Raw genomic sequence first — 15,661 nt, 5'->3', positions numbered from 1 at the left:
AAATGGTTAATGGACTTCTGTGGTCAGCACCCAAGGACATGTTCACTTGGCAAACTCACAATCAAGTTAACCAAGAAATGTCAAGGATTGCAAACAATCCTTGAGAATGCTTGAAGTTGTGAGAACACTTTCCTGGGATGTTCCCAGGAGGCACATTATAGATAACCAAGTGCTTGAGAAGGGAGGTAATGGCCTTCTGCTCCTGAGAAAAGTATAGCAGAATTTATGCATTAATGCTTATCTTGCATGCACAAGCTTGCTAAATGGAATAAAAGCTGTAAGAGTGGCTGGGTCGGCGCTACTTGCCTGAGAGAGCAGTAGCCCCTGCTCTTCACCTGCATCTCATCTGCTGTGTCTTCCTTCGCATCTCCGATCATTTTAATCAACAAACCTATTTACTTTAGGAATTATAGATCCATCCTTCACATATCCCTGTTATTTATTTATTTAATTAAAAGAAAAAGAAAAAGCTATTGATCAAGGTTTCACAGTTAAGACAAAACATTTTGTTATAAGTTGGGTTTATAATTAAAAAGCCTCTAGTAAAGATATATATAATCATGTTTGATTAGTAATCTAAATATAAGTTAACAACCAGGCACGTGTAGGGCTTTGAGAGAAACCTAGCAGTCAGTTATTTTTATAGTTTTTAGTCCTTAAACAAAAATTTAACAAGTACCAAACATATCAGAAAATGTGTTGACCCAAAGGCAAATTTAGGCAGAAGGTTTAAATCAAATTTTGAAAACATATTTATTTTATCAAAACTTTAGAAAATTAAAGTTATGTGAACTTGAAAAGTATACTTATTTATTAAATGAGTACGCATTAATTATAAGCAAATTTGGTATGGTGTAGACAATACAAACACACATATAGACATGAACACATGAACATGTAGACATAACATACATTCATGCACATAAATATGTAAATGTAGACAGACAAAATAGAAAATTTACTAGTATAAAAGGATAGTCAGATTTAAATTTTTTCTTTTTTATAAAATATCAAAATTTATCTGTGAGGGCTCATCCTGCTTTAGAGAAAATAAGGTAACAAAACAAGTTGATTTTAGTTTAGATTTTTTTTAAAAAAATGGGTTACTGATCATAAAGCTGAGCTAAAGGGCAAACAGAGATAAAGTCATTGATTTGGGGGGCATCAGGAGAAAGACAGCTGACCCAAAAGGAAGTGTGGTTGGCACCAGGGCTGCATTTTTCATAAAGCCTCAGAGTCTCTGGCAAAGAAGAGAAGAACGTGTATTTAAGAAAAAACAAAACAAAACATGCTCACACAAAACCAACATTGCAAAGAAATATTAACTTTTTAAAGTTTAGTTTGTACAATTTAAAATTCTTTTAGTCACTGGCAAAGATTTTTATCCTTTTTTGGTGATATAAACATGTCTGTTTTTTGTTAAGGTCTTGAATAGGTCTCAGAGCTACTTGACATAGATTTTGAACTCTTAGGTGGGAAGCCTTGATGAGACCCATTGTATAATTAGCCAGTGACCAAGTCATTAAAAAAATTTTTTTTGTCAAGGCTTCCTTTCTTGGGATATCAAGGACATTGTTGTCTAATAATTATTAACAGTTTTACATTTAGTTGCTTTACAGCTGGCTGCTTTAAGGAGACATTGGAGCTGAAATTTATGTTGAGTCTCTTCCTTAGATAAGGAAGTTCCTATATTTTAAAAGTGAAAGAAAGTGAAATAAAACTTTTCAGTTGAAAAGACCTGACTTTACCTGCCGCAGGTGTGAATTGCTAATCAAGAGCAGCCTTTGATTTTTTTTTTTTTTTTTACCATATATATGTATATGTCAGACTTTTTTTAGTTTCCAGGTCTTGGCAGGACAGTTTCCAATCCATGGAGTTATAAATGTCTCACACGGAGCACCACTTGTCATCTCTTTCCCAGGGTGATAGAGATGCATAGGATTACTTAAAGCCCATTTTTTACTTTTTGAGCAGTGAGAGGACTGAAAGGGTTAACTTTAGACAAATCATTTAAGGGAGAAGAATTTTTGGAAAATAACACTGAATCATGTCTTTTTTTTTTTTTTTTTTAAGTATTTATTGTTCAGGCAAGAAAGTTCCAGAAAAGGAACATAGGTGGTTACAAAAAGAACAGTAAGATAATTGTCATGGCAACATTTGGTCCCCTAAGAAACTTAAAGAAACAATTGAATACTTTCCCATCATTAGGTTTAGTTGTACGAAGGACAGCTGTCCTTAGAGCAAGCATTTTTCCTGTGTTACAATCTTTTTAAAAAATCTACAAGAGACTTTAGTCCTGGGAAAGTTTTTGGTTTTTCCCAAGCTTAACCTTTTTATGTGTTAGGCCCTGTAAAATATATTTGTTTTATTAATGTTAGTACCATCTACATTAACACAGTGGGGATAAGAGGTGTGAGAAATATGGGTGAAGATGTGTCTACATGAAAAACCTGTGATTTGTGGATGGCTTGTTTTACTTTCTGCAACACATGGATTGTTGCAGGAGTCAAACTTTTGAGAGAATTAGGTGATGAGTCACCCTTTACAATATCAAATAAAGTCTGAAGATCCATGGTTGTAAGTTGGTGAGAAGGACATTATATTTTGCAAGGTAGTGGCAAAAGCTTTCTCCTGCATATATGATGGCCCAATAGTTGCACAGAGGTGGGCATAATCAGAAAGTGTCCCCTTCTTATGATAAGGGCAAATAGGAGTCTGACAAGCCAAATTGGCATTTTTATAAGCCAGCTTCTTTCTCAGCAGCATTCTAGCCTCCCCATCTACCATTAGGCATCTCACAGCCTGTAGCAGATGGGACAAGAAATCCTGGTATGGCTCATCAGGACCCTGATGAATCTTACTAAGTTCTTCCATTTTAGTGCTGGCTGTGAGAAGCCTCCTCCAAGCTTGTTGAGCAAGAGTGTTAATCTGCTGATACACATCAGCAGAGAACCCAAGCTGTTGTGTTACTGTAATAAATTCACTTTTTCCCACTAGCATATCAAAAGTAATCTCAAGTTCTTCCCTGTGATTGCACTCAGATTATTCATAAGAGCATTCAGAAAACTCTGATTTCCACAAAAGGTATTCACCTCCACTAAGATAGGCTTTTGCTATATTTTCCCAGTATACTGAGGGTAGAGCTTTGATGGCCATTGTCTCAAGTAACCTTAAAGTGAAAGGAGCCATAGCCCCATATTGCACAACGGTAGTTTTTAGTTCCTTTGGAGTTTTAAAAGGGAGTGGTTGATAATCCTGCACTGCTTGTCTCTTAGCATTTAAAGACTTAGTAACAAGATAACATCTGTATCCCCCCAAGCCAACTTCCCCTCTCTCCTGTGCCATTAGGAGAGCCTTCTGTAAAGGAGACATTTGAGGGGCATGGCATAAGAGAGGGTATGTCTGAGGCACCAGGGGGCCATGGGAACATAGAGAGGATGCCTTTGAAGACTGTTTGATTTTAATGGCAGGACTTCATCAGACAGTCAAAAGCCAAGAAAAAGTCAGGGGACTCAACAGCTGAAGGTGGAGGTGGAAGCAATGGCTCAGTAGGAGGTGATCCTGCCCCACGATCTATTTCCTCTTTATACTCTATCTCTTCAGTGTATTTTCAGACCAAAGGTTTTTCAATAACATCAGTGGGGGACGAAAGTATATCAGAAACTTCAATAGGTTTAGAGACAGTTGAGACCACAGGGGCTTTAGAAGCCTCATGGTGAGGATGTAAACAGTCTCTAATTAAATTTCATAAAGAAAAGGTGTCAACAGAAACCTTAGAAGGACCCACAGCACAATAATGGTCTTGGAGCTGTCTCCCAACATGTTCCCAATTTTCAATATTAACTGTCCCTTTTTCAGGAAATCAGGAACAGAATTTTTGAATGTGATGTAAAAATTTTTCTAACTGAACAATATAGATCTTGCAGCCCTGGGTTTTAAGCACAGATTTCAAAACTTGTAGAAAGAAATCCCACTCTTTGCTCCCTCCTTGCCCCATTAGTTTTACTCCTGACCATATGCTTTCATTTCTAAACAAAATAGCTGTGCACCCTAAAACACAAATTTTCCCTCACCTGTTTTCAAATAGTTTCTCCATACTTAGGTCTCTGTTCAGGTGACACTTGTTGTTGACCAGTACCTGAGGGGAGATGGTGGGGAATGAAGAGACACGTGCTTATGGGATCAGGAGGGCCACACAGGCTGATGACCTGTAAGGCATCCTAGTTTATTTTAGCATCTTTTTTATAAGCCAGTAAAAATAACAAATGGTAATGACTAAGTCAGTTATGTCTGGTACAAAGCTATTTATAGAACATTTACTGCTGCCATGACACTTGAGTGTTCATGGCTAACTGCTTATCAGCAAAATAAGAGTATAAGTTCCTCATTTACAAAGCTGTCAGGGTCAGAAGTTTAATCAAAGGCCAGACCTCAAGGGGAGGAAGAAGTGGAAAGCAGTTAAAATGGGAAGCCAAACTTGCTGGCCTATTCCCTAGAATAGCAAGGACTCTGTCAGCATGCTATTCAATATCTTACAAAAGATTTTAACCTGTGAGTAACAAAATCATTTTAATAAATTAGGTGTCTTCACACACCTTGTTCCCTCAACAGCTCCCACCCCACACCGCTTTCCAAGAAGAAAATTGCTGTGCCTACTTGCCACCTTTTCCTTCACATATTCAAAATACTAAAAGGTACTGCAGTATAGATAGTATATCAGTAATGGTATACTAGTCAGGATTCTCCAGAGAAACAGGACCAATAGGACTTGGATAAACAGATAGATGATAGAAAACAGATAGATAGATGGATGAGGGGATTTAGAAGGAGAATTGTCTCACATGATTATGGAGGCTGAGAAGTACTATGATAAGCCATCTATAAGCTGTAGAACCAGAGAAGCTGGTAGTGTGCCTCAGTTCAAGTCTAAAGGCCCAAGACCCAAGGAAGCTGATAATGTAACTTTCAGTCCAAGGTTGAAGGCCCCCAAGTTTTGGGAGGCTGCTGGTCCAAAGGACAAAGAACCTGGAATTGTGATGTTCAAGGGCAGAGGGAGAAGGGTGTTCCACTCTGGAAGAGAGAGAGAGCCGTCACAGTTCTTATGCCTTCTTGTTCCATCTGGGCCCCCAGCCAATTGGATGGTGCTCACGCACCTTGAGGGCAGATGTTTCCCACTCAGTCCAGCGCCCACACAGACATACCCAGAAACAATCTTCACCAGCCATCTAGGATCCCTCAATCCAGTCAAGTTGACACCTAAAATTAACCATCACAAATAGTAATGTGGAACATATCTGACTCATCTTGCCTCACCCTTGCTCACTCTCTGACACTCACCTTCAAACCCTGCTTACAGAGAAGTAACTGCTATCAGGTAACAACTAAGAGTTCATTAAGCCTACTCTTCTTCAGGATAAATTTGAATTCTAAACCCAAAATTTAATAACAAGTTTAAAGTATCTACTTGATTTTGTGAGACTGAGATTAAACAAACTACCTCTTGCTTAGCAAACTCACTTGCAGCCTGTTATTTATGACCCAGTTTTTATTGACTATGATGTGAGAGTCATAGCTGATGTGAAAGTTGTCAGAATCAAAATGGCAAGTTCAAGGGTTTGATCTCTGTACCAACCAGCTGCCAGAACAAGACAGTAACAAAAAGAACCAAGACGGAGTTGCTTGTGTTAAAACAAACAAACAAACAAACAAACAAACAAACAAACAAACAAACAAAAAACCTCTGACAAATAGAGCTTGGAAAGGCCATTAAGGGAAGGATTCTCATGCACTTATGCCTGCTAAGAAGAACTATCACAAAGTGAGACAGGATATGTCTAAACCTGTGAACCAAATTGACTCCATTTTCCCTACAGAAGACATTTTGTTACAACCTGTACTTTTCCACTCCTCAGTCATGAGACTTCCAGGGCACATAATTACTCCATGTCCATAATAAAAGTGACTGAAAGAAACCAGTTCAGTGTAACCACCTGATAAACTGAGATAAGAGAGGAACAGATATTTACTGAGCTACAAAACCCCTTCCTCAAGCATTGTTAAAATATAACTGTTAGCTTTTTAAAAAACATCATTATGTACCCACTTTTTGATCCTCTCCCATAATCATAAAGATTAAGTTACAGAATAACTTTAAGACCCTTTTAGGAGTTACATGGAAGATGCTTCTGGAACTGACCTCCCTCACAACCACCATATAAATAACAGATATCATCAAAGCAAGATGCTGATGCCAATTCAAGAAATGCTTGCCTTTAAACACCCTTCCTCAACTTTCCTCTGGGAGACAGCTTCCTCTGTCTCCTTTATGCATAAGTCATATCCTTTTAAAAAAGTGTTGCTTGCTTGTCATGCTGCTGGGTGCTTTGTTCATTTCTGTAACACTGAGACCCAAAAACCTTGTCCAGTATCAAAAGTACTCTGCAAAACCACAACCATGCACAGAGGCCATCACAACCTTAACAAAAAATATTTCTGTGTGGGAAATGCTCTCACCTGTCCAATGCCAAAGAATGGACATGGAGACACTAGGAACAGTGAAGCAAGACTTTAATTACAGCCTTATAAGGTTTGGGTGTCTGAAGGGCAGGCACATGGAATGGGGCTATAACAATCAATTTATTCCCTAGTACACAAGTCCCTCCCCCCACTTCCTCATTGGCTGAGTACTACAGGATGCACAATCTTCCTGAATGATGGCTTAAATCTATTACCCCCTTGCAAGGAATTCCTTTTTCTGGGGGCTCAGAACAAGCCCACAAAAAAGGCCTGCTTAAGCCCTGTGAAAGGAGAAACACCAGGGAATGAAGAAAACAATGGGGGTTAGTACCTAATTACCATCTCAGGGAGAGCTCTGTCTGTTCAGAGACCCTCTGGGAATGGGCTGAATCAGCCAGACAACTTTTGGGCTGGGACTGAATCAGTTAGAACACCCTCAGATAAGTTATTTCTGAAAATGAATCACTTAGATTATTTTCTTACATTCTGTGAGGACATCTGCCAAATAACTGTTCAACCTCAAACTGACATCACCCTTGTTATTGATCCTTGTAGCCAAGGATAATTATCTGCAAAACAATTATTTAATCCTCCTCCAAACTTTGACCTTGGTGTTATCAACACCACATTCTAACCAACTGAACTAAGTGGACAGCCTGAAATAAAACCTTTTTCTTAGAAATTTGTTCTCTATAATTTTTTTTATAGTAATGGTCATGTTGCTGAACCCCTCCTCATTTCTCTCCTTAACAGCCATGGCTTCTCTGTAATGCCAGGAAAATAGAACAGTGAAAAAACCATTCTGAGTTACAGCATCTTAATATTTTTTCATCTTGTGCTGGCTATCAGCAATGTTGGAGCTAGTGGAAAAACACTGCAAAGCCAGTTCAAAACAAGGAAGTATTTAAAAGTTTTCCATGATTCCTTCTCATTACATGGTACTGGCCCCTCCAAGTTTACCTCTCCATCTTATCACAACAGGTAACAATCCCCAAATTGGTAGAGGGTTTTCAGAACTGGTAGTTGAAGATGTATTCTTAGAGGACAAATTTGCTGATGGTCCTCTTGTGGGCCCTTGTTATCATTGAGTGAATTCAGGTGCTCTTGGAATTTTGACATCAATACTATTACCTGGCCCACACTCAATATCAGATTACATAAACTTGAAGACCACTGGTTTATCTCACAGTCCCTTAATCACAAAGTAACTTTATTATTGTTATTGTTATCATCATCATCATCATCATCATCATCATTATTATTATTGATGGCTGGCTGGTAAGGGATCTGAACCCTTGAGGGGAGAGGGACTGAAGATTAAATTGAGCACCAGTGGCCAGTGATTTAGTCACTCATGCCTATGTAATGAAGCCTCCATAAAAACACAAAAGGACAGGGTTAGTGGAGGTTCCTGGAGGGTGGTGTACCTCCACACCACCTTGGAAGTTCCACACCCCTTCCCCCATTCCTCAACCAATGCATCTCTTCATCTGAGTCCTTTGTAATATCCTTTGTGATAAACCTGTAAAAACAAGTGTTTCCCTGAATTCTGTGAGCCGCTCTAGCAAATTAAACCCAAGGAGCGGGTTGTGGGAAACCCAATTTACAGCCAGTCAGTCAAAAGCACAGGTGAAACTACCTGGGGCTTGTAATTGGCATCTGAAAAAGGGATGGAGGGGAAGCAGTCTTGTGGGACTGAGACCTCAGCCTGTGGGATCTGATGCCATGTCCAGGTAGAGTGTCCAGTTGAATGGGGGCATACCCAGCTGGTGTCTGCTGCAGAACTGATTACTTGCTTGTTGTGTGGGGGGAAAACCCCTCACATCTGGTATCAGAGGCATGTTGTGAAAGCATAGGAGAAACCACGTTTGTTTTTTCTACTCAACCCCTCTCACTTAAATGCTAAGAAGCCTTTCTATAATTTGCAGCCATACGCACAACTGTACCTGCATTTCTGCCTTCCTTTTTATTTTCCATATTCCCAGTAGTTCAGTCTTTCTAAAGACAGTCATTAAGGCTGTTCACAAATATTTCAGATCTTTCTCCTCTGGACACAGGGAATGACTGCATTTCTCTATCCATTTGAAGTTACATATCACCTGTGATTTGCTTTAGCCAGTGACATTAGAGTGGAAGTGATGATTACTGCTCAGTAGAAGCCTTAGGAGCCAGTCTGTACTTTTCTGTGTTTTGGTTCCATCTCCTCTAGTAACCTGTAACATTCCTAGTGGGGTAACTCTTTCCACCTGGGTCCTAAACGAGGACAATGATGATGTACAGCAGAACTCCCAGACAACCCACATGCACATGTAATATGAATGAGAAGTACATCTTTGTTGTTGTTTCCTTTCTATTTACTTTTTGTTTTTTTATGCAGCTGGCCCATATGAAGATCCAAACACTTGACCTTTGTGTTATAACACTATACAGTATCCAACTGAGCTAACTGGCCAGCCCCTTATTTGTTTTTAGTTGCACATCTTTGAGGGGTACAGTGTGTTGTTTCAATACATGCATATATTGTATAATGATCTACTAAGTATTGTTAGCATATCTATCACATAAACATTTCTCATTTCTTTATGATAACTTTCACAACTCTCTTTTAGCTATTTTGAAACATACAATGCAGTGTTATTAGCTATAGTCACCCTAGAACACCAGAACTTATTCTTCCTCTCTAACTGTAACTTTGTATCTGTTTACCAACCTATTTCCCCCACCCTTCCCCCTTCCCATACTCTGGTAAACATTCTACCCTCTACTCCTGTGAGAACCACTTTTTGTTGACAGCATAAAGAAATTTTTTTTTTTTGGTGGCTGGCCAGTACATGTATCTGAACCCACAACCTTGGGGTTACAAGGCTGCACTCTAACCTACTGAGCTAACAAGCCAGCCCCTGAGAAACACTTTTTAAAATATTCCACATATGAGGCAGGCCCGTGGCTCACTCAGGAGAGTGCGGTGCTCATAACACCAAGGCCATGGGTTTGGATCCTATACAGGGATGTCCGGTTGGCTCACTGGCTGAGTGTGGTGCTGACAACACCAAGCCAAGGGTTGAGATCCCCTTACTGGTCATCTTTTAAAAAAAATAATAAAATAAATAAATAAATAAATAAATAAATATTCCACATATGAGTGAGATCATGCAGTATTTGTCTTTCTGTACCTGGTTTACTTCACTTAATATGATGGTCTCTAGTTCCATCCATGTTGCTGTAAATGACAGAATTTTATTTTATTATTTTATAGCTGAATAGTATTCCATTATATGAGGGTACTTGAAAAAGTTCATGGAAAAAAAGAATTAAAAGATAATAAGTATCTTTCCATGAACTTTTTGAAGTATCCCTGTGTAATTAGTAAAGCCATTATGGAAGAGTATGGAGGTTCCCCCCAAAATTAAAAATAAAAACTAACTTATGGTCCAACAATTCCATTACTGGGTATATAGCCAAAGGAAATAAAATCAGTATATTGAAAAGACAACTTGTTGGGCTAGATCTCAGATTCTTCTACCCCTTCCTGTGCAGGCCATGAGTCAGGTAACTGAAAGAAGATTCTCACAGCTTTATGCAAGGTAGAAATACTTTATTCTTCAGAAGTGAGCTTCACCGACATGCTTTATCCTCAGATATGAGCTCTGCCAACCAGCGGTTCAGAGCAGTTATCTTTATGTTCTTAGTACACAATAGTGGCCACAAGCCAAGCATTACATAATTATAACAATCATGCTGAATCAGTAAATAGGCACACAGGCACAGTCACACTACTTTTATGACTTGTTTCTAGCAAATGTGCTGAATCTCGCCTATTTGTAACAGATGTGATGTGAGAGATCCTGACAAAACTTTTCTACTTTCCTTACACACCTGCACTCCCATGTTAATTGCAGTGGTGTTCACAATAGCCAAGATATGGAATCAACCTAAATGTCATCAATGGAAGAGTGGATAAAAAAATTGTGGAATACATATATGATGGAATCTTTATTATTTTTAGTCACAGATATTTGGGGATTGTTATGATTAGAACAAAACCTAATGTAAGAAATACAAATGCTCACTCAATCTGCAAATGTCTTTCATAAATTCTTTTGCAATTCTCTATGGCCTTTAAAACAAAAGATCCCATCTTCTTAGCATGGCATGCAAAGACCTTGCATTTATTTTCTATGACTATGTAACCCAAAAAATATCTCAATAGGGCTTTTTATAATCCAAGACAGGCCAATCCTAAAATTCTCATAGACGAAAAATGGCCAAGAATATTTTAAATAATTCTAACAAAGAAATATGATAGAGATTTTGCTCTACTTGATAACAGTCAAGATTTACTATAAATCTGTAGTAATTAAGATAGTGTGGTGTTGGTACACAGATAGATACATATTCCAAATTGTAACTGAGTGCTCAGAAATGATCCATTCATATAGAAATTGGATACATAACTGAGATGGCATTACAAGTCAGTGCAAAAAGGGGGTGATTACATGGAGCTAGCAATCTTCAAGTTAAGTGTGTAGTTCTCAATTCAGCCATTGCTGCAAGCTTAGGGGTCATGAGGGCCAGCTGACTTCAAATTTGAAGGCTGTCACAACCCTCAGGTTTGATAGATCACTTCTCCAGGTGAGAGAGACTCAGAAGTCACTGAAAGCATTATACTTATGATTACAGTTTTATTATTTCAGAAGGATAGAAATTTGAACCAACCAAGAGAAGAGACTCAGGGAGAAGTGTGGGAGTATTCCAAACATGAATCTTCTGTCATTCTCAGGGATGTGTTACCCTCCCAGCATTGAGGTATGTCAATACCCAGAAGAGTGTGGCCAGCCAGGGGAGTTCACTTGAGTTTCCCTTCCAGATATTTTATTGGGATTTTATTACATAGTCATGATTGATTGGGTTGAACACAACTCCCTTCCACTCCCTAGAGATTTGGCTGATATCACATGGCTCAAGGTGCTAACCCTGTAATCACATGATCCACCTTTCTGGTATTGCCCACTGCCATCCTGAGTCTTTTCCTTAGCAGTATCTATCAGCTGTGGCTTGAGGGCCCCCCATGAGTAGCAAAGACACTCCTATCACTCAGGAAATTCCAAGGGTTTTGAAGTTACCTCTTAGGAACCAGGAACAAAGACCAGCCAAATTCTTTATTGCACAGTTATTTTAAAAAGTGTGCTAGGATAATTAATTATCTTATGGAAAAACCAAATAAAATTAGGTGTTCACTTTATACCCTACAGAAATCAATACTCTGTGTATTAGACTCTAAAATTCAGCAAAACTTTTTGGTTCAGGGCCAGATAGTAAACTGCATTTTAGACTTTGCAGACTACTTACAATCTCTCTTGTATATTCTATTTAATTAACCCTTTAAAATGTAAAAAACAGTCCTGGCTCAAAGGCAAAGCCAAAATAAGCTGTAGGCTGGTTTTGGCCCATGAGCTGCAGTTTTCTAGCCCCTGAAACTCTAAACGTGAACAGAATTCACATTTTAGAAGAAAATACAAGAGAATGTCTTTATGATTTTTTTGTTTTGTTTTGTTTTTTGGGGTTTTTGTTTGTGTGTTTGTGGCTGGCCTGTAGGGAGGCCAGAACCCTTTATCTTGGTGTACTAGCCAGCCTCCAAAAATAAATAAACAAATAATAAAAGTCAAATAAGAAAAAAACTCTTCTTGGTTCTGCAGCAGATCATACAGGCTCTTAAATTATGATGTTAACAAAAGAACATCTCCTCGAAATACCAAATTCTAGTGGAATACAGGGTGCTGAGTTATAGAGCTCGTACACAATAGCCATGCATTTTTTTAAAAAAATATTTTTTTTAATTTTTTTATTTTGTTGATATACATTATGGCTGATTATTGCTCCCCATCACCAAAACCTCCCTCCCTCCTCCCCCCCCAACAATGTCCTTTCTGTTTGCTTGTCGTATCAACTTCAAATACTTGTGATTGTTATATCTTCTCTCCCCCCCCCCGGTTTTTGTGTGTGTGTGTGTGTGTGTGTGTGTGTGTATGTGTTTGAATTTATATATTAATTTTTAGCTCCCACCAATAAGTGAGAACATGTGGTATTTCTCTTTCTGTGCCTGACTTGTTTCACTTAATATAATTCTCTCAAGGTCCATCCATGTTGTTGCAAATGGCAGTATTTCATTCGTTTTTATAGCTGAGTAGTATTCCATTGTGTAGATGTACCACATTTTCCGTATCCACTCATCTGATGATGGGCATTTGGGCTGGTTCCAACTCTTGGCTATTGTAAAGAGTACTGCGATAAACATTGGGGAACAGGTATACCTTCGACTTGATAATTTCCATTCCTCTGGGTATATTCCCAACAGTGGGATAGCTGGGTCGTATGGTAGATCTATCTGCAATTGTTTGAGGAACCTCCATACCATTTTCCATAGAGGCTGCACCATTTTGCAGTCCCACCAACAATGTATGAGAGTTCCTTTTTCTCCGCAACCTCTCCAGCATTTATCGTTCATAGTCTTTTGGATTTTAGCCAGCCTAACTGGGGTTAGATGGTATCTCAATGTGGTTTTGATTTGCATTTCCCAGATGCTGAGTGATGTTGAGCATTTTTTCATATGTCTGTTGGCCATTTGTATATCTTCCTTAGAGAAATGCCTACTTAGCTCTTTTGCCCATTTTTTAATTGGGTTGCTTGTTGTCTTCTTGTAAAGTTGTTTGAGTTCCTTATATATTCTGGATATTAATCCTTTGTCAGATGTATATTTTGCAAATATTTTCTCCCACTCTGTTGGTTGTCTTTTAACTCTTTTAATTGTTTCTTTTGCTGTGCAGAACCTTTTTAGTTTGATATAATCCCATTTGTTTATTTTTCCTTTGCTTGCCCGTGCTTTTGGGGTTGTATTCATGAAGTCTGTGCCCAGTCCTATTTCCTGAAGTGTTTCTCCTATGTTTTCTTTAAGAAGTTTTATTGTTTCAGGGTGTATATTTAAATCCTTAATCCATTTTGAGTTGATTTTAGTATACGGTGAGAGGTATGGATCTACTTTCATTCTCCTGCATATCGATATCCAGTTATCCCAGCACCATTTGCTGAAGAGGCAGTCCCTTCGCCAGTGAATAGGCTTGGTGCCTTTGTCAAAGATCAGCTGACAGTAAGTGTGTGGGTTGACTTCTGGATTCTCTATTCTATTCCATTGGTCAGTGTGTCTGTTTTTAATGCCAGTACCATACTGTTTTGGTTATTATAGCTTTGTAGTATAGCTTAAAGTCAGGTAGTGTTATGCCTCCCGCTTTATTTTTTTTGCTCAGCATTGCTTTGGCTATGCGTGGTCTTTTATTGTTCCATATAAATGTCTGAATAGTTTTTTCCATTTCTGAGAAAAATGTCTTTGGAATTTTGATGGGGATTGCATTGAATTTGTATATCACTTTGGGTAGTATGGACATTTTCACTATGTTGATTCTTCCAATCCAAGAGCATGGGATATCTTTCCATCTTCTCGTATCCTCTCTAATTTCTCTCAGCAGTGGTTTGTAGTTCTCATTATAGAGATTTTTCACCTCCTTGGTTAACTCAATTCCTAAGTATTTAATTTTTTTGGTGGCTATTGTAAATGGGGAGGCTTTCTTGATTTCTCATTCTGCATGTTCACTATTGGAGAAAAGAAATACTACTGATTTTTGTGTGTTGATTTTGTATCCTGCTACTGTGCTGAAATCATTTATCAATTCCAACAGTTTTTTGTAGAGGTTTTAGGCTGTTCGATATATAGGATCATGTCATCTGCAAACAGGGACAGTTTGACTTCATCTTTTCTAATCTGGATGCCCTTTATTTCCTTCTCTTCTCTGATTGCTCTGGCTAGTACTTCCAACACTATGTTGAATAGGAGTGGTGAGAGTGGGCATCCTTGTCTAGTTCCTGTTCGTAAAGGAAAAGCTTTCAGCTTTTCCCATTCAGGATGATATTGGCAGTGGGTTTGGCATATATGGCTTTAATTATGTTGAGATACTTTCCCTCTATACCTAACTTATAGAGGGTCTTTGTCATGAATGAGTGCTGAACTTTATCAAATGCTTTTTCAGCATCTATAGATATGATCATATGGTCCTTGTGTTTGAGTTTATTAATATGGTGTATCACATTTATTGAATTGCGTATGTTGAACCAACCTTGCATCCCTGGGATGAATCCCACTTGATCATGATGAATAATTTTACGTATGTGTTGCTGTATTCTGTTTGCTAGTATTTTAGTGAGGATTTTTGCATCTATATTCATCAAGGATATTGGTCTGTAGTTTTCTTTTTTGGTTATATCTTTACCCGGTTTTGGTATCAGGATGATGTTTGCTTCATAGAATGAGTTTGGGAGATTTGCGTCTGTTTCAATCTTTTGGAATAGTTTGTAAAGAATCGGTGTCAATTCCTCTTTGAATGTTTGGTAAAATTCTGCTGTGAATCCATCTGGTCCTGGGCTTTTCTTTGTTGGGAGCCTACTGATAACAGCTTCAATCTCCTTTATTGTTATTGGTCTGTTCAAATTTTCTACATCTTCACGGTTCAGTTTTGGGAGCTTGTGTATGTCCAGAAATTTATCCATTTCCTCCAGATTTTCAAATTTGTTGGCGTATAGTTGTTTATAGTAGTCTCGAATGATTCCTTGTATTTCAGATGAATCAGTTGTAATATCGCCTTTTTCATTTCTAATTTTTGTTATTTGAGTCTTCTTTCTTCTTTTTTTTTGTTAGCCATGCTAATGGTTTGTCAATTTTATTTATCTTTTCAAAAAACCAACTTTTTGATTCATTGATCTTTTGAATTGTTTTTTGGTTTTCAATTTCATTCAGTTCTGCTCTGATCTTAATGATTTCTTTCCATCTGTTAACTTTAGGTTTGGATTGTTCTTGTTTTTCTAGATCTTTAAGGTGAAGTGTTAGGTTGTTCACTTGCCATCTTTCCATTCTTTTGAAGTGAGCGTTTAATGCAATAAATTTTCCCCTCAATACTGCTTTTGCAGTATCCCACAGGTTTTGGTATGATGTATCATTATTTTCATTCGTTTCAATAAATTTTTTGATTTCCTGCTTGATTTCTTCTTGGACCCATATGTCATTAAGTAGAATGTTGTTTAATTTCCATGTGTTTGTATA

This window comes from Cynocephalus volans, chromosome 3, assembly GCF_027409185.1.
Source record: "Cynocephalus volans isolate mCynVol1 chromosome 3, mCynVol1.pri, whole genome shotgun sequence".
Lineage (NCBI taxonomy): Eukaryota > Metazoa > Chordata > Mammalia > Dermoptera > Cynocephalidae > Cynocephalus > Cynocephalus volans.
This window is presented reverse-complemented; position numbering follows the sequence as displayed.